A 24,741-nucleotide genomic window follows, 5' to 3' on the forward strand; every position below is an offset into this window, starting at 1 on the left:
GGAACCCATGACGAGGGAGGACTGCGAAGAACTCTAGCGAGACATCCCAAAAAGTACTCAATCAATTCAGATCAGGGAATTCTGGTACAAGCTGATGAGGCAGTGGCATTATTCCCCCTCAAGGCTGAAACAGATATATCCCAATACGACGGGGATGTGCTGGTGGGACTGTGGCGAGGTGGGAGACTGGCTCCACATCTGGAGGGGCTGCCGAAAACTGGAAAGCTACTGGAAATAAATGGACCAACACATAAACACGATAATTGGCAAATGCTCCCACAAAGGGCAGAGAGAGGGGATGCTATGCCTGACCACATTAGGCCGGAACCTATGGACGAAATCTACCAGGAAGGCCTATGGGATCCTTTCACTTTCAGGACTCTTGGTCATTGCGCAGAAATGGAAGGTCAAAGACCCCTCAACAGAGATGATTGGCTCTTGAAAGTCTGGCACTTTACCGCGCTGAAATACACTGCAGGTGGCGCAAACAGAATTTGCTGCTGAGTGGGAAGAGGTGATGGCCTTTTTGAATGATGACTATAGAAAGAGCTTTTGCACGCAAACTATCCGAATCCTGGAAATAGGGTAAACTCCGACCAGCGGCACTGGACAAGTTTGCTGGAGGGAGGGGGGCACAGTTCTTTCTTCACTGCCATACCTATAGAAAAAAATCAATTAAAATATTGTTTAAATATAAATATATATTTACTCTAACGTGGTACAGTGTTAGTGTCCGACATGTTAAATCAAAGAGGTTTCTTTCATTATCAAATGTTGCATCACTTACAGTTCCTTTTTTTGTTATTTGAGTTTTTTGCATGTCTGGTAATAATTCTAATAATTTTTGAAAATGATAGGGAACAGTAGTCCAAACTAACCGAACCTCATATTTCAGCTGTACTTCAAATATTTGCACTGCAGCCTCAATCACATTGTGCATTTCAGTCATAGTTAAAAGCGTACAACTGATATTGAGTTCTAACCTTTGCTTAGGGTGCATGCAACTATAATTTAGGAGAAGTTCCATTTGGCATCACACCTTTGGCACTACCCTCCCAACAAATTTGACCTTCAATAGCCACCATGCTTGGAAAGGGAAAGAAAGGGTTTAAACCAATTCCCTTGATATCTGCAAAAGTTACCCTCAGCATTTTACAGAGACTTGCTGTTGAGGACAAGATTAAACATCCTTGACACAAGAGAAGTAGAGCTGGAGAGAAAGATAATAAATCCAGAAAAAGCACTTTGTCGTCAGTGTAAACAATCGGGAACAAAATGGAATCGCTAAATCATCGGGTAACCTCTTACCTGGCTTTATCTAACCTCCGAAGAACCCATCTAAAAAAATATCAATTGATTCGTGACATTGAAATAGACCATCAGTGGTGGGAGTGGATGCTGATGGTGGAGAGTATAAGCCATTGCTAAGAAGTGCTACACTTCCTTGAATCAATCCGGTCTTTGTGAAAGTATCTGAAGTTAACACAATTGCTCGCCTTTCTGATCTATAGTGGCGATCTGCACCCTAATGTAATTTAAGTTTTGAAGCTGGTCAGGTCTCTTTGAACTGAATGCGTAAATGTATTTATGATTTTAGCTATCCTTTGTTATTTCCTCTATAACAAGGACATTTTGATTGATATAGTGTATGCCAGGAAAATGAATGAGGAAAAGAGAAGCAATGTAAATGGTTGCAATTACTTGTTTGTATTATATGAGGTTTTATGAATAAGTTAACCAATAACATATAAAAAATAAATAAAGAAAATAGCCACTATGTGACATGGCTTCCCCTTCTCAATACATTGGATCTCCAGGAGTTCTTTAGGCCATAATGTCCAGTCACTTACGATCCACACGACTTGCTTCATCTCAGGAAAGATCACTGCCTAGCGATTCGTTTCTCCAGGGACTTAAACTTCCCAGATGTCTCAACATATTACTCAGTACCATCTACAGCTTGGTAAAATCCCTGGCATTATCTGATATGTTGGGGCCCATGAACCCCAGACTGGTCTATTCACGCTGCAAGTGCATCTCGCTGTTTCGATGTTATAGTACCAGTTACCAAACTTCCACAAGTTACTCCAGGACCACAAAGCTGCTGTGACTCTTGAATTTTCATTCAATGCCTCAGGTCAGAACGGGTGTTCAATGTCACCACGGATAGATCCCAACTGGTCATTCGGGTAGTCTTACACATCTGCACAGACGATATGCAGCTTGCTAGTTCGAGCTACAGTAGTGATGTTAAATCTGGGACTCACTAAGGCTGTTTGATTGATATTGCCGATGCCCTCGATGAGATGTACCTCTCCTAGGCTTGCATCTAGATTAGTCAGTGGTGACCCTGTTCTCAACCCAGTCACTTTTCTAATTCTCCCAAACTTTTCTCAAGAATGCCTCCCCATTGTAGGTTCCAGGCTGTGGCCACTGAGTTGACCTCGTCCAAGACTTGTCCTTCTAGGTTTCCTCATGCTCTTCTTTTCACCATCAGAATGCCCCTCTGCTGTGCCTATCGTATCGATGCTGCTGTTGAACAATTAGGAAAATGAGAATTCAATTGACAAATAGAAGTGCATAGGCCCAAATCTGGCATAGAAAATAATCTCCTTAGCTAGACCATTTCCATTATTTACAGTTATATACCATGTTGTTTGTGGCTTTACCATGATAGTTTCTTTCAAATGATTGATGTTGGGGGGTGATAGAGCAGGTGTTGAATAAGCATGTAGTCTTTGACACAGGTTGTCTATCCAAGAAATGTATTTTATCTTTCCTCATGCAGTAGCTGTGGGGCAAGAGTTCAGTATGGGTTTCAGATTTGTAAGAGAACACTTGCCTTCTCAGACATTTTCCTCATTATGAGATACACAGAAGTATGGGGCAATGGTCTCAAGTTTCTTTGGCAAACACATTTGGCGATAGAGCTCACCTTTAGCTGTTCTTAACCTCTCTCGTGTTGCCATCAGTCCATTGTATTACGCACTGATGTAACTTGGCTCACTCTGGAAAATACAGATGATGCCACAATAAGATATTACATTGGTTCTTTGTGTAGGACTGGGCCACCCTGATTCTCAGATCATTGCTAACACTTTTGAAGTTTCTTTTCCCTGTTAGTTATTTGTTACACTTTTCTTTTTAACCCACTCTGAGGCATATGCTGGTTTCAAGAGAAGCTTGCACTCTGGTCATTAAGAACCAATTGTTGTAGGGCCTTGCCCAAATGTGCATTTACCTATACCAGAAATAAAGCATCACTGTGCACTCCCATGATGCAATTCCACAATTTCCTCCCTGCCATGCTTGTAGACTACTCTAGTGCCTGATAAGTGCTAGCAGTCTACAGGGAAGGCTGATTTTGGTCTGTCTCTTATGTCCATCTCGGAGGTGTTACCTGGAGGGTTTATTGGAGCGCTCCCTCCTTTACTTGAAATATCGCAGGTCCTGCGAAGTGCCTGATAAGTGCTAGCAGTCCGCAGTCCACGTGTTTGCATTTTGTCAGCAGACCTGATTAATTTCAGGAACCCTTGCCGGCATGCATTCATCCTGAAAAAAGAAATTCATGAGTAGATCTGCAAGCATGACAATTCTGTGACTTTTGACTGGGGGAGTTCTTTTTACTTAAAAATAGCATGTTCTGCTTCTTAATCCGGAATACAGGCAAAATAATAATCATTTTAACTATTTTGTTTTTAATTGCCTTGCACTTCAAAACGTTACTTAAGACTTGAAGAACTTGGAACATAAATTCCCTAATCACCTTTATTGAAAACACCCTGAGGTTATAGGGTGGTAATATGTCTTTCGGCATCGCCTGTATAGCTTAACGCAGTGAGTGTCTACTTCTTTTCTGCTCCATATGCCGGCTACACATAAGAGGTATCAATTGAGGAGTGCCAATGATATGGGGAGATCTCGGACTGCAGATACTAGCTGAAATTCTTTTAAAAAAGTATCTGCAGAAAGCTATGTGTTAATGCAAATCCACATGGAACTGCTATGGTAATAGAAGCAAGTAAAGCAGAATCCTCTTGCGGAGATTGTGTCAGAAGCGGCTGAAGCGGTTGAATTCTATTCCGCTTTCAGTGCGGCTTTACACGTTTTTTGCACGCCACTGGGGCCTTTCCTCTAACTGCCTTGGACAGCCTGGAAGAAGGAAGCCTGTGCCTGCGGTCCTCTTTTGGCATTATTTTTGGTGCCGATTGCTGCCAATGCTGAGTGGGGGTGTTGAGTAGCATTGTGCTGACTACCGACACCGACTTCAAATTAGTCTGTAGACTCCCCCGAAGCCGGCGCTGATGCCACTTCTAGGTTGGCTTCAGCAGCCGGCGCGCTTATACTCTTATGACAACACACCGGTAAGCAGTGTGTGTGTGGTGTCAGAGAGCGGACAGTGGACCAACTGTCTTTTACTTTTTCTTTCATTGTCTGTTGCAGCCAATAAATGGTATTTAGTAGTTCCCTTTGGTGCATTACAGTAGTTTGGCTCTGGCACCTGGTAATCCCTTGCTTCCTGACATACCCCAGACACACACTCTGTATTGAGGTACTGTGAAGAGATTCCATTTAATGAGTGGTCGAGATAAGCACATACACATTGATTTCTTCTCTTTATTCCACCATGAAAGTGATGCAGGAAAAGATATATTACCTATGCAGTATGCTGCATAGACATGGCATACGTCTTTGCAGCCCCTCAAGGAGCCAGGGTGCTATCAGGGGGTTCCTCGGATTAAGAAGGTGGCCAAATATATCCCCCTAATAAATCTGGGAATAATATACAAGGCTTTGGATAACTATTTCCTGGCGTCACGGTCACGTCCTTGAAGCATAGGGCTGAACTATCTGCTGCACCTGCTTTAACGTAGGAAATGAGTGCTGCAAGCCACTCCTTCACTATTGACAACAATGGATCACTTCTTAACCTCTGTAATAATCTACAGAGAAACTCTGTGGGCCACACAGGTTCACAAGGTGACAATCGTATGGAGACTAATCTATGCGCCTCTCCCAATCTTGAAGCACTAGTCTTCGACACGGGAATACATTGGACCTATTGCTTCGGAAGGAGAAGATCCTACAAGTACCACATATGTGGATCAATCTTCTTGGCTTCTTCTGACCCTAATTTCTAAATTGGATGCATTGTCCATCTTGATCTCATCGTTCGCCACAGAACAGACATTTAAAGCTGCAGTGGTCAATTTGTTGGACGCCATCCTGATAAAAAAATCAGGACCACATGCCCCCCCATTGTCATAAGATTGCTTTCTCTGAACCATTTCAGGGTATTGTCTGCCCATCTGTTACTTGCTGTAGCCTACTGTCAGATAATTTTGATCGAGAATTCGAGGGTGACCATTCGGACACATCTGGGCTGGCGCTCGGATCGAATGACGCTGTCCTTATTTCCGCAGCAACGGAGGTGGAAGCTATTGAGGCACTCTGTAATGAGATCTCATTACTGAGAACGCTGCCTGAAATGGCAAAGACTAGGGCTAAGAAGAGTGAAAAAAAGACAGCCTTGCCGCACGCCTGAAGCAGGTTGAATTTCTCAAGTCACAGGGCTTCCAAAAGAAGCAATGGCCTAGAGCGTGACACTCAAAAACGGCCAAGGGTTCAGTCTCCTTATTTATTAAGGAACAGGGAGATGGGTCCTGTAGGAAAGTAGAGCTCAGAGGACCCTTGGACAAGTGGGTGTGCCCTACATGGGCTAGAGAACCTTATGTTTCCAACAAGAAGCAGGAGGTCATATCGGCTGGACACAAGGAATTTCAATACCCGTCACAGTCGAAGTCCATCATCACCAAACCGAACCAAGCTCAGAACATTCCCATCCAAATGACTGACATCCTGAACATTCCGCAACCCTCTTTCAATATACACTCATGGTCCAATCTGGGGTCATTAGTCAAACTTGAAGAGATTGTGCCTGACAGAAATAGTCCCTTTTTTAACAGAACAAGACTTCAGCTAATCTGGATGGCAATTCCTTGGCTCAATGCTATTAAGCGTGAGGACATCTATGGAGCTAAATTGCCCAAATGGGATAGTGTGTCAAATTGGGCCCTCATTAGCCTAGCCTCACTGGCAATTACTGCTTTGCTTTGTATGGGGTCCCAGGCACTTGAGACAAGGGGCTTTGAATTAACGGTTTGCGGTCTGTTTTCAACTGATAGTGAGGTTTGTTGGAATAAGAGATTGCGTGAGAGGAGACCCGCACGGATCACCCAGAATCCTCAGGGTAGTCGTACTTGGGATCAAGAAACATACCCACCCCTAAAATACTGTACTTAAAAAAAACAATGAAGATGCTTTGTTGGAACACTCAGGTGTACAACTCATTTATGAAAAACCAAATTGGATTATCAGTCATTGGTGACAGTGATGCAATTATACTGCAAGAAACCTGGGCCACCAACGATCTACATATTAATAGATTCAATAGGATTTTTAGGCATGCAGCATCTGGCGTTTTAGGCAGCTTGTTTGGTGGTCTAATCATAGGAGCCAAATCCTCTATGATAGTATCTGTTTTTTATGAAGAGAACACATCATCCTATGTTCTAGCGGCTATGATTACATTGGATTCGATTGACCTCCGCCTGCTGATTATCAACATCTACTCACCTGTGCAGTCGTCTAAAGTCAAAGAAATACCATCCCAGATGGAGGATATATTGGGAACCTGGAGTGAAAGATACCCGGAGGGGAGTATTATAATTGCAGGAGACTTCATTGCTCCCAATCTAGTCAATTATAGCCTGCAGAACTTGGGATGAGGTCAACGGGGGGGGGGGCCACTGAAGTGGGCACTGAAACTGCTAAAGGGAAAGATCAAGCATGGTACCACTTTATGTCTAGATTCGATCTGACCTATTTGAATTGTAAATCTGGAGCTACTGGGCTGCCATTGTACATATGGACCAATAGCAACCGGTTTTCTAACTTGGATTTTGTATTTACGGATAAGCCCACAAGATATCGCTGTACCAACTTCATTTCCACTTTCATCTCTTTTAGTGATCATGTGACACTGCGATGGTCACTTGAACTGCATCAACCACACAGGATCACCAGGCTCCAGAATAAAGCCAGCATACACTCATGGAAACCACATAGTGGGGGGGCCCTAGAAACATCAACAAGATAGGCACATACATAAACCTGCATGCCACATCTTTAATCAGTTGGCTTGATACTAGCAATTGGTGAATACAGTGCTTCATGGTGTGGTTGAATGGGGTGCTGCATCTTCAGTCCCGTGCACATGGACAGCTGGTGCAGCATTCCAATTGCTTTGCTCCTTCTATACATAGGGCTAAGAGAAACCTCCAGAACCACATGAGATCTATACGTACCTTCTTGCCATTATGATGCTCAGTGCAAGAGCAAATTACAGACTCTTGCTATTACTAAATATTAGAACTGGCTAAGAAGCCGTCGATTTTCTCTGTAGTCTTCGAACTGGATGTCCTTTTGGGAAATGGCAAAAAACAACAATGAAAAAACATTTTGGGCCATGTCTAGACGCTTTATATCTAATAGCGTGGGCATAGAATTTAATCCTATATGTGAGAGTGTTTGGGATGAAACCATTAGGAATCTATTCTATTGCCCTAGCATGGACACGGAGGCAAATACTCCCTAGCTATATAAGCAAGAATTTACTGAGGGTTTCCAACGCAATGATATCCATATAATCTAATCCACTCTCTGAATAACTCTTGTGCCCCTGGCCCTGATCCATTATCCAATGTGTCGCTTAAAGAAAGCCCAGAATTCAGGGCAGTGGTCCTGGAAAATCGTTGAAATTTCTTTTTAGCTAAGTGGTTTATTTCTCTTAGTTGGAGGCAGTCCATTGTGATCCCCGTCCACAAAAAGGGAGACCGTACTGACCCAGCGAATGATCGCCTTCTAGCAATGATTGATGCCTGTCAAAAACTCTTTGTGAATATCTTACTAAAAAAACTGAACAAATGGATAGCGAAAGCGGGTCTGCTGCCACTGAATCAAACATGTTTTCGTTAGGGGTGCAATACTATGCACAACATCTGTGCGCTTGATAACCACAGCTAGGAAGACTCCAAATCCTAGCCTGTACCTGTGCTTTATAGATTTTAGTCGGCCATTCGATACGGTTTCACAACCTCTGTTGTGGAATAAGCTCTGATTCTGGGGCATCAATTGCTCATTACTTGATTTTATCATCTTACTTCATACCAATAACTCGGTAAGGGTACAACAAAATTAGGTGGGGCAGGTGACATCTGAGATAAGGGTTAACATCGGCGTGATGCAGGGTTGTGTAGTGGCACCCATATTTTATAATCTCTATGTGAGTGATATGGGCCCTTTCATTCAATCGGCCTGAAACGTACCCCCTAAAATAGGAGCGCAGGCCGGGTCGTCACTTGGATATGCCAACGATACGGTCCTGCTGCATCGTACTCCAATAGGGCTGCAGAGATCGATCAACGCCATTGCTCTGTTTGCACACAATAATAATTTGGCTGTTAACACTAGCAAGACTAAAGTGCTGGTCATTGGTGTGTGCTCCAGCAGGACAGCGTTTCCTTGGTCCACGAATGGGAAAAGGCTTGAGGTGGCAAAACAGTATAAATATCTGGGCTTTCCAATCTGTAGCTCCCCATCTGTGGAATTTTATAATTGGCATGTCCGTTCTAAGATCCTTAAGAAATGGTTCCTTTGCAAAAAGTATATTTGCCTCAAAGCTGGGAACATCCTTACTGGTCGGAGAGCTTTGTATTGGAAAAGTATTGTGCCCAGAATTCTCTATGGGCTGGCTGTGGTGCTGGGTCATTTGATGAGTTAGGTGACCCTTTTGGAAGGGAAAATACTGTGTTCCTTATTAGGGGGTTCCACAGTCGGTACAATCTATAAGAGCACGCTGGTTATACAGCAGAGTATTATGTATATTACTATTCTACAAGCCAATGGAAAATCTGGTACTCTTCTGTTTTATCAGGCTGCAGCCGAAACAGGCTGCTGTAAGAATGTGTTCCTATCACAGAGGTGTGGGGAAACGGCCTCCCTACATTTCAACCTTAACCTCTCATTGGATGACCTAGTGACCCTTCCAAACTGGGAACAAGTCTTAAAGGAAAAAGCCTTAGCTTTGGCTCACTGTAACAATGTTAACCATCTATCTTCCCTGAACCTTTACACAGAATATAGTAAACCGGGTTTTGGTAGAAATGTTAGATGTGGGGGCGTGGCCTGGAGCGCCACTGATGAGGCTGCTCCGTTAATGGCCTCTGTAGGGACCCGCGGCCTCAGCTGAAATTTAGCCGGCGCCAGCGCTGCCGCTGCTGTCCCTCTGGCGGGAGAAGCTGGCGGAACCTCCTGTGCATCCACCGCTCCAATCTGGTAAAGCGAACGCGGTGGGAACCCTGAAAACGCGGCGAAAGAACTCGACGCGGGTGCCTCTCCGCGCCGAGCCAAGATGGCGGCCGCGACCCGGGCCCCTTTCCTCCGCCGGCGCCCAGTGACGAGACGCCCATAGGACCTCCTGCTCTCGCCCTCTGCTCCGATCCTGAGCCTCGCTGGAGGGGCGACCGCTCGGTCCCCGGGGCCCTTCCACCTGAGGCCTCGGCGCAGGCTCGGGTGCTCCTTCCACCCCCCTCCCCCCTACATTGGAGCGGAGTACGGGGTTGACGTCAGCCCCCACCACCATCTCGACCCCCCCGGTCCGATTGACTCTCCGGCCCTCCGGACCTGGTGGCCGAACCGCGGAGGGAGGCCCTCCTGGAGGAGGGCCCCCAGGGCTCCCCGACCCTCGCCCGTGCGGCGGACCAGCTCGCGGGGGGGGCGACCAAGCCCCCGGGGCCCTCTAGCCTCGGGACCAGCTGTGGGGACAGGGGCCCTTCTACCGCCCCCCCACCTTCTACACTGGCAACGATCGACCCGGAGAGCGGAGGAGGCTGCGGCTCCTCCATGCGGCCCGGCACCCCGGAGGCGGTATCGGAGGCCCTGACTGGGTGAGTGTCCGCCGTCCCCCACAATCCCCCCGGCGCTGAATCCGGAGCCCCCCCTTCCAGCTTCCTGGGGCGCCCCTGCCCACCAGATACCTTGCCGCCTGGGGAGAGTGGTCAGATGGTCCCCCCCCTGACCACTCAGCTTTCCCCGACCTCCTTCTGAAGGCACCCCCACATCTCCGACTGCCTAAATATCCTGGGGCGCTCCTGCCCACTTCATCCACCAGGCCTGTCATCCTGGATAGCTGCAGTCCCCGGGCGGGGCGGACATCTACCTCAAGCTGAGCCGACCCCCTCCACTACATCCAAGAGTGGCAAGAGCCAGACATAACCACTGCAACTCTGACAACTAATACGGCGGGTGGATCACTCGCCCTACACAGCAGATTCGTCCGAAACCAATCATCCTCCCCAAAGCGCCTCCCCCCAGGGGCTTCCAGCCAGAAGAGGATCCCCAGAGTCCCAGCCCCGGCAAAATGTCGAGACTCACCAAACCAGCCAAAACCGCGGACATTTCCACCATGCTCCTAGTAACAGACACGACAAGAAAACCGGACCCCTCACTTAAGCTTACCCCGCAAAAGCCCCCAGAAGAACAAGGTAACCTCGCCACCAGAGATGACTTAATGGCCTTCATGAGGGACATCAAAGCCGAAATTCGGTCCTGCATGACCGAGCTCACCACACGACTAGAACAGACGGACCAACGACTCACGGAAGCGGAACAGAGAATAGGAGAGGTCGAAGACTTGACCCAGAACCACGATGCAGCAATAATAGAAATGCGGCGTGAGATCCGAGCGCTTCAGTCCAGTAATGAGATTCTCGCATTCAAGCAAGAGGACTTAGAAAACAGGGCCCGACGGAATAACCTGCGCATCCGGGGGGTCCCGGCAACGATCCAAGATAAAGAGCTCCCGGAGTATATAGGCAACTTCTTCCAGGCTCTCCTTCCGCTAACGGACAAAGCCCAACTCGTCCTGGACCGAACCCACAGACTACGCCCGAGACGAGGAGTAGATTCAGACGGCCCTCCGGATGTGATCACGAGAGTACACTCTACGCTACCAAAGAAGCCATCTCGGCAATAAGCCGCTCCAAAGATGAACTGTCGTTCATGAGCACCCCCCTGCAGATATACCAAGATCTCTCCCCGATCACCATACAGAAAAGGAGAGCTCTCAAGCCCTTGACCCTGTTCCTCCAGTGCCAGCAGATCCGCTACCGTTGGCTCTTCCCCGCTACATTACAATTCTCGTACCAAGGAACTCTACGCAAAATTAGCCACCTAGAGGACGCGAAATCGATCCTGCACCCAAACTCTCCGGAGACCTCAACCACCCCTGGTCCGCTCCTCCCGCCAGAGGAACCAGATCAATCACCTCAAAGACAGCAACAACCCTGGTCTAAAGCGCAAAGACGCCGAAAGATGAAATGATTTAGAGGTTTGCGGCCATGATACTAAGACCGACGCTGAAGCCAAAACGAAGCATGGCAATGCCGCGGGCCCCCGACGGCCCAGTCCCCCCTCTCCAAGGAGTATGTCACCTACCCACCCTTGGAGCCGAGCTGATCTCAATGGTTTGACCCTCGCCCCTTTGGCGAGGAAAACTGTTTGGGCCACGTTGGCCGTAAGGGTGGCTGCGCAGAAAATTCCGGCCCCCCGTACAGTTTGGAGTTCTCCCACCCGTTTAAGTTGGCCCACCCGTTGGTGGACCCACTCAGATAAAATGTTGCCCTCCCGTTGGAGGACGCAGAAAATCCGGCTGCAGGAGGACCTAGCTAACTCGGAATCTCGAAATGAAGACTGAATACCCCCAGCCCTCCCACGAGGAACAGTATCTCACCCCAGAAGGCACCCAAGAGCCCCCCCCGCCGATCCAGAAACTAAGGTTCCTAACGCTGAACGTTAGAGGCCTCAACGCCCCACAGAAGAGAAAAACAATCCTACAACGCATCCAGAATGATAAAGCCTCCGTTGTCTTCCTGCAGGAGACACACTTGATCCCAGCGGACTTCGCAAGGCTCAGAGATCGGCAATTCCCGACGCAGTTCCTAGCTTCGAATGGAGCGAAGAAGGGTGGCACAGCTATTTTAATCGCCAAAGATTTGAAGCCTCAAATCCTGGACTCTAAACGGGACCCAAACGGCCGCTTCGTGGCGGTGAAATGCTGAATTCTCGGCCAACTATACACGTTGATCTCAGTATACGCACCAAATCAAGAACAAGAGGCATTCTACTCGACCCTGGAAAACACCCTGCTTCCGTTTGTTGAGGGTCAGACCATCATCGGGGGAGATTTCAACGGAGTCCCCAACCCACTAGTAGATAGATCACACCCCCCTGCCCGCGGAGACTTTGGCTTGGTGATCGCCCTGCTTAAGTTGTTCCGAACCTTCGAAGTGGTGGATACCTGGAGGATCCTCCATCCAGAGGAACGAGACTACTCATGCTACTCTTATGTGCATAGGACTTATTCACGTATCGACCTCTTGCTTGCATCCCCGCAGATCCTGTCGTACACGAACGATGTCCTCATAGGTCCCAGAATCCATTCAGATCATGCACCCGTAATGCAAACGCTAAGAGCCTATAACCTGGACCCGCCCCCAAGACGCAGATGGTCTCTTTATGACCCGATCCTAAATAACATGGCGACGAGAGACGTAGTAGCTAAAACCATCAAACAGTACTTCGAAGACAACAAAAACGAAGATACCTCCCCAGCGACGACATGGGATGCAATGAAGGCCGTAGTGCGAGGGGTGCTGATATCTCGAGGAGCGGCCTACCATAGGCAAAAGCAACAGACCCGCCGCATCCTAGAAGACAAGGTTCTGGAGGCGGAAACGGCATGTAAAGCTAAAAACTGGTCCCCGAGAACCTACCGAATCTTGCAGACGGCACGGAGGAAACTAGAGGCTCATTACGCGGAGGACACAGCCCAGCTACTAACCAAGTCGAAGCAGAGCTACTACGCCAGGGGAAACAAAGCAAATAAATTCCTGGTGGAAAAACTCGCAAGAATCAAGAAAAGGAACACTATACTAAGCCTCCGGGACCCTCAGGGTGCAGCCCAATTTGCGGATCAGGATAAGCTGAGAATTGCAGAAGCTCACGTAACCGAAACTATGTCAGCTACCCAAAAGCCCCAGGAAGAGCAGCGGTCCTACCTGCGGGAAGCCGCCTTGCCTAAGCTCTCAGCTACGAGTAGGGAAGAGGTGGAGGCCCCGATCACCAGCGAGGAGATCGACGAAGCTGTCAAAAGCTTAAGAACGAGAGCCCCGGGCCCAGATGGTTTCTCGTTCCGATTCTACAAACTCTTCAGGCCTCAGCTACTAGCCCCAATGACGACCCTCTTCAACTCCTTCGCCACTTCTGGATCAACAACCCCGTCAATGAAAGAGTCAATAACAGTATTAGCGCTGAAACCAGGAAAAGACCCCAGCGATATAGCAGCTTATCGACCCATCTCCCTACTAAACCTGGATGCGAATATCTACTCGAAGGTCTTGGCAAACCGATTAGCGAGGCTTCTTCCGGACATCATAGACCCAGACCAGACGGGATTTATCTTAAACAGAGCCACCACAGATAATACGCGCAGAGTCCTCAACCTGATCGAGATAGCCAGACAAGACTCGAAGAAACTCGCCCTGCTAGCTTTAGACGCGACCAAGGCTTTCGACAAAGTGGACTGGTCGTTCCTCCGCCTCACTCTGGAGTCGTTCGGCGTTGGGCCCTCCTTCCTAAAGCTCACCCTAACGAACTACCAATCCCCGACCACCCTGCTCCGAGTGAACGGCCTCCTGACTAACCCGATCTCCCTAACATGCGGCACCAGACAGGGCTGCCCCCTCTCCCCCCTACTGTTCGCTATGGTAATGGAATTGTTGGCCCAGCGGATTCGCCTTAACCCTAGAATCAAAGGCCTCCAAGTGGGCTCTACCCAGCACAAGATAGCGCTCTATGCTGACGTTGTGATGCTAACCATCACAGACACCTCGCAATCCTTAAAAGCCGCCCTAGCGGAAATCCACAGATTCGGGAAGGTGTCCGGATTTGCCATTAACTTGATGAAATCGACAGCTCTGGGGATAGGGTTGAATCAGAGAGAGAAGGCATCCTTCAGTGCCCAGTGCGCGGTCCCGTTAAATGACACATCCATCCCCTACCTCGGGGTGCAGATCCCCGCTAACCCGGGAGACATCTATCGGATAAACTTCCCGCCCCTGATGAAAACTTTGGAAAAAGACCTAGACTCCTGGCACAAGCAGGAAATATCCCTAATAGGTCGTATCACAGCCTGTAAGATGAATCTGTTGCCACGATTCCTATACGCCTGCTCGGCTCTCCCCATCATAGTCCCTCGCCCCCAACTACAGAGACTTCAAAGGAAGATACTTGGATTCATATGGAGGAGGAAGAAGGCCCGCATTCCTCGGAAGACAATGCTATGTGCTCCGGACCAGGGAGGCCTAGGGGTCCCTGACCTCCAAAAATACCAAATGGCGGCGCAGATAGCGCATACCAGGGCTTGGACTATAACGTCAGGGCGCCCCAAATGGATGGACATAGAGCAGTCCAGATTACCCCTCCCATTGCGCTTTCTTCTACACTTGCCAACCGCGCTGCGCCGGACATGGCCAGCTATACTATCCTCAACCAAGCAAACGTTGAAGGCGTGGGATTGGGCCCGCAAATCCAGAGGTATCCCGAGAGCTCTGGGCCCCTCAGCCCCAGTCTTCCACAATCCGGCGTTCTCTCCGGGAGCTCACCCCACTAACTTCAAGAACTGGATCGCCGGAGGCCTCTCCTCCCTAAGCCAACTATTTGAGGGAACTCAGCCGCTGACATTCGCCCAATGCAAAAGTACGTTTAACCTAGCAGAGTCAGACAGGTTCACATACTGCCAAATCAGACACTGGTGCACACACCCCCAGACGCGAGAGGCGGCCACCCGGACCCTGGATGCCTTGGAATTAACAGTAGCGGACCCCCCCTCCCGAGGGCGGATCTCGACGCTGCATCGACTATTCCAGGAGAACCTCCTGTCCAATGGAGCGACATATATGCCGCAGTGGGAAAAGGACCTAGGGCACTCAATCCAGGATCAAGACTGGACCGATATCTGGGCCCGCACACACTCATCGTCCTTCTGCATCACTAACCGGGAATGTGCATATAAACTGCTCATGAGATGGTATTTCCCACCGCTACAACTACACCACTTCAACCAGTCGCTGGACCCACAGTGCTGGCGTCGGTGCGGCTCGCCAGGCTCCTACCTACACATGTGGTGGTCATGCCCGGTGGTGAAGGTCTTCTGGTCCCAATGTATAGAGACCATCACAGACATAACCCAAATTCCGCTGCCACTGGAACCGGAGCCGCTACTGCTGGGGACCCCGATCCCAGACACCTACCCGAAAACGGGCGCATCCGCGGCCCTCATTACGCAATTACTCCTAGCCGCTAAAATCACAATAGCCCGGACATGGAAGACTCCGGAGGGCCCCCTAACGGTGCTATGGTGGCTGAAAATCTGGGACATCTTCATCGCTGAGAAAGTGATGGCAGCAAACAGAGGCCGCCTCCATCGTTTCACAAACATTTGGTCGCCTGTGATAGACTATGACTTACGCTTCCCGGCCCTAACATACAAACCGCGCCTGGTGCAACTGGCCCAGCAGGCGGCGGACAGGGATCGGTCCCAGCTGATGGAGGAGCAGGCCCTGGAAGATAGCCAAACCCAGGATTTGAGGGCGTAAGCCGGGAGAGGAAGGAGGAAGGCGAACCGAGGTAGGAAGAGACAGGAGCGAATGAGTCAGGAAGCGGACCTTATAGGGGAAAAAAGACAGTCCACGGTAGACGCCCGAGACTAAGAGGTGGGGTTGGGTGTTGGGGTATAAATAAGCGTATAATAATGCCGAGATAAAGTGTTGAACTGATATTGTAATGCATTCTCCTCTATGCCAACCGAAAAATAAACAAGTTAAAAAAAAAAGAAATGTTAGATGTGCAGTATGCACATATCTAAATAAATTCTATTTGGCACTGATTAGGAGATTTATCATCTATTTGCGCATGAATATTCTCCCTACTTTGGAGCATATGGGCAGATGGAAAGCTCTGCCCAAGGAGGAACGACTCTGTCATTTGTGCATCCAAACAGTGGAGTCAGTGCGTCCCAACCTAACACAATATCCAGCTATGACGTCCTTCAATGAAAAAGGGTACACCAGCTTTGTTTCTCATAAACAGAGTAGAGAAGATGATCAATTTTGGAGAACATTGGTCGGAGCAGAATCATTTGTAATTTCTGCTGCAGCATATGATGTATAGAAGCTTGCTTGTGTACTTATCCATGAACACTGGTTTTAACTCTTTTCTTCACTTCTTTTTCTTTTAATGTTACTGTTTATTGTGATTGTAGTGATGATTTTTATAATAGGCAGATAATTAATACTATCTTATTTTATTATGTAATTGTCGTGCATTGTATTTTATATAACAGTATTAATAGTGTATAAGGTTTGTTTTGACCAATAAACACATACAAAAAAAAAAAGAATCCTCTTGCAGACCGAAGCAATGTAAAATTACTGCTTTTCTTCAGTCAATTGCACCTAAAGAAACACTTATTAACTCGGATACAGCACTAGAAGAATCAAACATGTTTACTGTGACTGAATTATCTCTGTCAGATCCAACTGACAATTCCCTACTTAATCTAGTTCTCGGGCTACAACGTGATTCAAATTGAGATAACAGAAGCGGACACAATAATTGAGGGGTTGAATCATGAAGCCATTATTGGCATAATTGGTAGCACTGTCTCTAACCTTTCAAAGTCCCCTGATTTGATCCAGATTTCGGAAAACTGTTATTCATCTTCCCCAAATAAGGGTTCATCATATAGCTCCGCGGATGTGTCAATTGAACAACCTCCCTGAACTGTGAATCCCTAATTATTTTAAAAGCCTTATTCACACTTTGAAACACTATGTATAAAGAGCAACACATTTTGAAAGCTGGTCTACTGAAGCTTGTTGATGCGGTACTGACAACTAATCCTAATGTAGGAAATTCCTTGGGAAGTAATATGGGAAAATATTTCAGAATTGAATGAGGACGAGTCCATCCCGCATCTTCAAATTTCTCTGATAATTACTCTCATGGTTACAGAAACCGGTTTATACTGAAAATGTCGAATGACATTTTTTCGAATGCCATTATGTCGATAAAATAAAATGCTAAAAAAAATGATTTAGAATTTTTTTTTTAATGGGGGGGGTTTCCCCCGCAATCCCTCGTTTTTTTTATTTTTTATTTACACTTTATTTTTTACTAGCTAAACCAAAAGAAAACATACAAATAAAAAAAAATTCAGCATCTTGTTTTTCGGCATAATTTTTTTTCGACATAATGGCATTCGAAAAAAAAAATTCGACATTTTAACTGGATACCACAGAAACCAGGGTATATCTTGCAGAGGAAGAAGGACTAAATGGGATGGATAGAATACAGGAATCGTCTACTACTACAAAACTGGCTTGTTACTGGTTTTGAGAAAAGCCCAAATCCTTCAAACAACTTGACAAGGAGGCCGAGCAAAAAAAAGCATTGAAAAATGAGAAGAGCAAAGGCTTGACGAAATAAAGCTTGCCTTAATGCAAAGTGGTGAAATACACAGAGGGGAAATAATGTGGAGATGAGTGCAAATACGCAAGAGCCTGTTGCTAATGTGGCACATCATTTATCATCAAATAGTTCCACCTTTGTGCCACAAGTGAATCTTATTAAATCTACCATCTCAGACAATTCAAAGGGCACTTCAAATGCTTGGATTACTCCAAAGGATGTAGATCAATTATCAAAACAAGTTCCCAGTTTAAGACACGTCATCACTGAGGATAACCATCAAAAGAAGATAATTACACATGAACCATATGATCAAGGGATTGAGACACATGAACAGGTCTCCACAGTATTTACAAGCCAATTATTCTGAAGTATATTTCCATCATTCTAATGACAAGATAGAAATCATTGAACAATTTGCTACTCTTGACAAGTTATTTCTAAATCATCAACACATTTTAAATATCTTTCATAGCATCCAACATTTGCACCTTATATCTTCAAGTGATTTGGCTCTGGTGGCCATTCCTGGTTCGTCTTTGGAGACAAATTGGGCAAGAGTCCAATTTATAACGCCAGTGATATCCAAGTTAATAATGTCTAATTATTTGGAATTCTTAAAATTGGGTTTTGAGATTAAACAAGTGAATTCTTGGATAAGTCTGTAATTAAAACAACACAGGAGGGTTATGATCCCAAAGAAATAGAACGTCTTATTGTTGAATTAGCATCCGTATTAGGGGAGATTGCTGCTCCGTCAGAAAGAAACAGAGCAAACCAATCTCTCTGTATCCTCAGCTGATGATTCAGGCTCAGTATCCGAAGTATTCTTCGAGTGTGGGATGGTGGCAGTCTTCTTCCTTGCTGAACGATGACCATCAAAGAGGTAAGGTCTGCCCCAGGAGGAAGAAACTCCGTCTGCCTAAATGAACTAGTCGGCCGAATGACTTCCAAGGCGCAGCCCTAAATGGGAAAAAAGCCGATTCGGGCAGAAAATCCCCTGTGTCTGATGTACAGTAGGAAGATTCACGCGTCTGATGCAACTCCACAGAGAAAATAGATCTCTGGTCAGAGTGCTGTAGTGTAGTAGAGGACCGAGCAACAATAAGTGTTTCAGGTAGACATGTTAGAGGCAGAGGTATAGCAGGTAAGGAGGTAAGCAACGGAAAATGAAGGAAACTGGTGCAACGCAAAGGAGTATGCCGAAAAGCCAGGAAGGCCGAAGCAGCAAAAGGTTTGCAGGAGAACCGAAGAGGAAAGAAAACAGAGTGTTTTAACCAAAGCGCGAAGGACAGGGTTGCAACGCACCGAGTGGCGTCGCTGAACGGTTGATATGCCAGGAGGAGGCGGCATGTTGGAAAAACACTAGAGCGCTAACCATGTGGAAGCCAAAACATGGCAGCACATTAATGGTGGTGTCTCCAAGTATGCCACAGATTCCAGGGGGTTTGAGCTATGACAACCAAAAGGTACACCACTAACCAGTTTGCCTGACCAAGTAATATTAACCCATCAGGACAACTATCTCCAGTATCATGGAATACTTTTACAAAAAATCCTTATGTTCAATGCCTATTAGAAAATTCTAATATCTTTATTATTCAGGAAACTTGTCTCATTCCCGAATTTAGTCTTGATGGTTTTATTATTATCAAAAAAAGGCAAAATCAAATACAACTGGTCGTCCCTCTGGAGGATTGACATTGGGAGTAAAAATACCCTCTCTATTAAGTATTGAAGGGTGGATTTTACGGTTGAGAATGTCCTAGCAGGAGTAATCACTACGGACATAGAATATCAAATATTGATTTTCAATGTCTATGCTCCCCCTGATATAACATTCTCAAAAAATAATTTTCTTATGTTGAATACACTGTCAACCAATGGCTATTTATGAAACAACTATAAACCACTCAGAGATATCCCACTATACCTGTAAACAAAGTAATGGATAATAATTATGCTTTTCATAACAATGGCCTTGAAATTGTACCCCCAAACTTGGACAACGAAGAAAATGATGAAAACTATGTTCATAATGCATGGGAGATTTTCATTGATAGCTTAATACTTAGACAACTATATTTAGATAAAGACATAGATATGCCTTTTTATACGTGGTCAAATGGGATCCAAAGAACATGGATAGATTATATTTTTGTGGATAATTATATGTTCGAGGACATCACTAGTTTTCAGGTCATTAATAATACACCTAGTGACCATGCAGCATTAAACAGTTGCTTTAATTGGAAAACTAAAAAGCTACAGAATGTGATGCCCTGAACATACACAACAAATAAAGCAGCAGAAAAACCATCAAAGAACTAAAGAAATCTGATCTCCTAGAACTTAATGCGAGAATCTCTGAAGAATCTTTGCACAGGATTTAGAAATTGGATAAGATCACACAAAAGTTCTATGGCCAATGGCAAATTATGAAAAATGATGAGCATAGCCTAGACCTACACAAATTTTGGCATAACTTTAAACAGCATACAACTCCAACAGATGGGAACATTAAAATTAATCCTATTTCCACTGACTTGTGGATTGACTATTTGCAAGAGCTATACATGAAAATGTCTGTGATAGAGGAATGTATATTTCATGGCATTATCTCTGAAAATGGATATAATGGTGAAGGTTGCATTATTAGTGTAGAAGACATACATGAAGTTATATATAAGCTAAAGCCCTCTGGGGTGCCTGGCCCTGACCAGATAGCGAACATTGTTTTTAAGTATAATCCACATGTTTGGGCAATTGTTATCGAAAAGCTTTTTAGACAAGTGATCCTTACAGGCATAGTACCTAATAGTTGGAATAAGTCCATATTGCTCCCAAAACACACAAAAAGGCTCTAGATTAAATCCTGAGAATTACAGATTGTTAGCCATGACGGATTCCTTGGCGAAAATCTTCTGCCACTTTTATTGAAAAATTTAAATAATTGGATTAATACAAATATTTTAAATAGACAGCAGACTGGTTTTCGGAAAGGCACAAGTACCCTAGCGAATGTCATGATCTCTGCTTCCAAAAGATCAGGACCTGCCCGACTCTCTTGGAAACAGACCCATAACCCCGGTTCCGAGTGCCAGCCAGTCCCAATTGGGACCTTTTGGACCCTGTCCTGGCGCCAGTGGCACCAGGCTCATAAAGATGCCCAGTCCCAGCGCTGGAAGCGCCGGGCTCATAATGCTTGGGTGGACTTACCTGCAGCAGACCATGCTGCTTACTTACCTGCCAGTTGAACCCCTGATCCTCTTCTGTTTGGGACTACTTTTCCTGTTGGGTGGGGCAGGAGCCACTCCCTAGGTTCAGAACACTGGAACTCTTCTGGAAAGCAGGAACTCTTTTCTTACCTAGGCGTGGCTGTGGAAGGAGACACCTAAGCACTACAGGAGGCTATTTAAACCACACCCGATGGATGAATCTTGCTTTGTGTTATTCTGCATTCTCTGCAGCAGAACTCTCATCGTGTCTTCTGCTTCTGATCCTGGGCCTAAGGGAACAAAGGCTTACCATCCTGGAATCCAGTCTTCAGCAGCACCTGTAAAGACAAAGAAAGAACAGGTTAGCACTACGGTCTTCAGTGGCAGCGCATCTCTTACCTGGTCCATCGGCTGTCACCAACGCCTCGCGCTGCATTCCGGCATCTGAAAGACAAAGGCTTACCTACTCTTCGCATGCTCCGGAGGTCTTCGCACTGCATTCCGGCATCTGAAAGACAAAAGCTTACCAGCTCTTCGCACGCTCCGGAGGCCTTCGGCGCTGCATCCCGCATCTGAAAGACAAAAGAAGGTGCGTTTAAAGACATTGGGCAACTTTATTACTCACGTGCCATTACTCCTTCCCACGCCGAATCCAGTGGGTATTCCAGTACCCTTCAGCTTCTCTAAAGCTCCGAACTTGTACCTGCAAGATAAAAGGGACAGTTAGTGCGCATCGTGAAGCAGACTACAAGCGCTTACTTACGTGCTTCCAGGCGCTTCTATTCCTCACGCGGGTTCGATCCTCAACTCTCATTAGCCCGCCATACGCCATCGCCGGAACCCTGCAAAACAAGAGATATCATTACAAAAGACTTTTAAGACATTTGAAGTGCCCAGAACTTACCGTTCGTGCAGTTAACGACGGACAGCAGTCCTCTGAGGTCAAGAGGCCTGCACCCTTATCCAGTGAAGAAACTGGTTACGGCACCCTGCCCCGAGGCAGATGGAGAGCTCGGCGTTCACTTACCTAAGGTGAGGGCGTTAACCTTTGGGGTTCTACAGGAGAAGAGAAAGGGAAGAGGAGAGAGGCACCCAATAACCCCAGTTCATTAATCCCATATTTTCTATCTGCAGACATCTTACTCTTCGAGTCAGACATACAGTGCACAGAGGTCCAGCCCAAAGAGCCAACCGTGTGTTACACATCACCTTTGAAGATACGGCATTCACCCAGTCAAGACCGGCGCCTCTGCGGGAATCAGGTGAGCGTTACAGAACACAAAGCCTACCGCAAATCTCCCACCCAGGCGCTATGGAAACCTCGGATACCGACCAGCTAGCCCAGTTACTTGGGGAACTAAGAGCAGAAGTGCATGCAGCCCATCAGGAAACGAATGCTCTAAGAAGGGAACTGATTATTTCCAAGGAGCGAACAGACGATCTCGCTAGACAATTGCTACAGTCACAAGCCGGACAAACTCTGTTACCCGCATCAGGGGCAAATCTTCCTTCAAGATCCTCTACGAACCCAGTGCAGATCAACCTACCTGGGAATGTACCTCTGGCTCCGCCCGAACGATTTTCTGGTGACCCAAAGAGGTTTGCAGTATTTATTAATCAGTGCCGGTTGCACTTCTTATGCCGGCCAGCAGCCTTTCCAACTGATCAAGCTAAGGTAGCTTTCGTGCTTTCGTACCTTAGTGGCAATGCGGCAGACTGGTCGATCCCTCTAGTTAATCAAGATGATCCGGTTCTCCATGATTTTCAAGCTTTTCAGCTCAGTATGGAAAAACTGTTTGCAAGGCATTCACAGGGGCAGGCCTTGGACAATGAGCTCCTTTCATTGCGACAGGGTAATCAAGACCTTTTGGCTTATATTGCGTCTTTCAACAGACTGATAGTGGAAACTCGATGGCCTGAGGACAAAAGGATTACGCTGTTTTATAGAGGTCTACGTGGAGAGCTCAAAGATGTGTTAGCCCAAGTAGTGAATCCCCTGCAAGACTGTTCGGACTATATTGACTTAGTCGTTCAAATTGACCACAGACTGCAGAACAGGAAGGCCGATCGTTCCAAGTTTGATGCTCAAGTATTTTCCAAACCACCAACTCCTACCAAAGGAGTAGACTCCGGGGAACCCATGCAAATAGGGGGCCTGAAAGGACCACTAACACAAAAGGAGCGGGAAAGGAGAAAACAGCTGCTATTATGCCTCTATTGCGGAAACTCGGGGCACTTTCTTCGAGACTGTCCGGTGAAACCAGCCAAGAAGGCAGTAGGAGCTGCAGTTACCAGGGTCACAAACTCTGAGCAGGGAAACGACCTCGCCCGACAAGAATAGAGGTCCTCTTGCCGAGCGTTAAAACCAGTTCAGTGACCTTGCATTTCGTGATACCTATGGTCCTCATTAGCCCTGAACATCCGGATCGATTACATGCGATTGAAGCTTACGCCGACAGCGGTGCCATCAGCAATTATGTGGATCATGAAATGGTTTTGAGGATGAATCTGACTCTTTGTCCAAAGGCTGTAAAGGACGTCATTACTACGGTGGATGGTACGGAGATAGCCTCCGGACCCGTAACGCATACCACCCAAGAAGTGACGCTAGTAAGTCAAGATGGACACCATGAGAAGATCGTGTTCGATGTGATCAAGGCCCCTCAGTTCCAGATTATTCTAGGAATTCCTTGGTTAGAGAAGCACAATCCTCAGATCGATTGGCGAGCAAGAACGGTTCAGTTTCCAGAATGTGTCTCCACTTGTCACCCTCGACCTGGTGTTGCACTGGCAGCAATTTCCTCCGAGGCTCCCCAGTTACCTCCTGAATACCTAGAATTCCAAGATGTTTTCCGGAAGGATCAGGCTAACTCTCTACCTCCTCATAGGTCTTATGACTGCCAGATAGACCTGATACCTGGATCTACTCCTCCTTGTAGTAGAATTTATGCCCTCACCGAGCCTGAGAATCTTCACCTCCGACAATACCTGGATCAATACCTAGCGAATGGGTTTATTCGTCCTTCCAAGTCCCCTGCTTCCTCAGCTTTGTTCTTCGTTCCAAAAAAAGAAGGGGACCTTAGAACTTGTATAGATTATCGCGCCCTGAACCAGATCACCGTTAAGAATAGATATCCGTTACCTTTGATCCCTGAACTCCTGGACCAAGTCAGAAAAGCATGCATATATACAAAGCTGGATCTTAGAGGAGCCTACCACTTGGTACGAGTAAAAGAGGGCGATGAATGGAAGACGGCCTTCCGCACCAAGTATGGGCTATTTGAATATCAGGTCATGCCCTTCGGACTTTGCAATGCCCCGGCCGCCTTTCAATATTTTATGAACAATGTCCTCAGAGAGCTCATAGATGTGTGTGTTGTTGTTTACATTGACGACATCCTCGTTTATTCTTCATCGGAAACTGAACATCGGAAACACGTGAAAATGGTCCTCGAGAGATTGCGTCAACACAAACATTTCGCTAAGTTTGAAAAATGTGTTTTCAACGTGACTGAAGTTGAATTCTTGGGATTCATATTATCACCTAGCGGAGTGCGTATGGATTCAAAGAAGGTCGATGCAATTCTCAAATGGCCATCGCCATCCTCCGTAATAGGTGTTCAAAGCATGTTAGGCTTCGTTAACTTTTACCGCAGGTTTATCCCCGAATAGTCCAGCCCATCACCGCCTTGTTAAAGAAAAACAAACGTTTTGAATGGTCTACCGAGGCGGAACAAGCTTTCCAGAATTTGAAGACTAGATTTATCTCTGCACCGATCTTAAAACATCCTCGCCCAGAACTCCCCTACATCGTTGAAACTGATGCTTCGAGCCTTGCCATGGGGGCAGTTCTATCACAAAAGGACCCAGTAAC

The 24,741-nt window shown here is 46.5% G+C and overlaps 1 protein-coding gene across 2 annotated transcripts in view; it reads right to left on the reverse strand.

The window, feature by feature from the left end:
* The window catches only part of PGAP1 (post-GPI attachment to proteins inositol deacylase 1), a 1,466,013-nt gene that overhangs the window by 121,264 nt on the left and 1,320,008 nt on the right, over positions 1 to 24,741 (reverse strand). The window lies entirely within an intron of this gene.

The sequence above is a fragment of the Ambystoma mexicanum genome, chromosome 9 (assembly GCF_040938575.1).
Source record: "Ambystoma mexicanum isolate Mex_15411 chromosome 9, UKY_AmexF1_1, whole genome shotgun sequence".
Lineage (NCBI taxonomy): Eukaryota > Metazoa > Chordata > Amphibia > Caudata > Ambystomatidae > Ambystoma > Ambystoma mexicanum.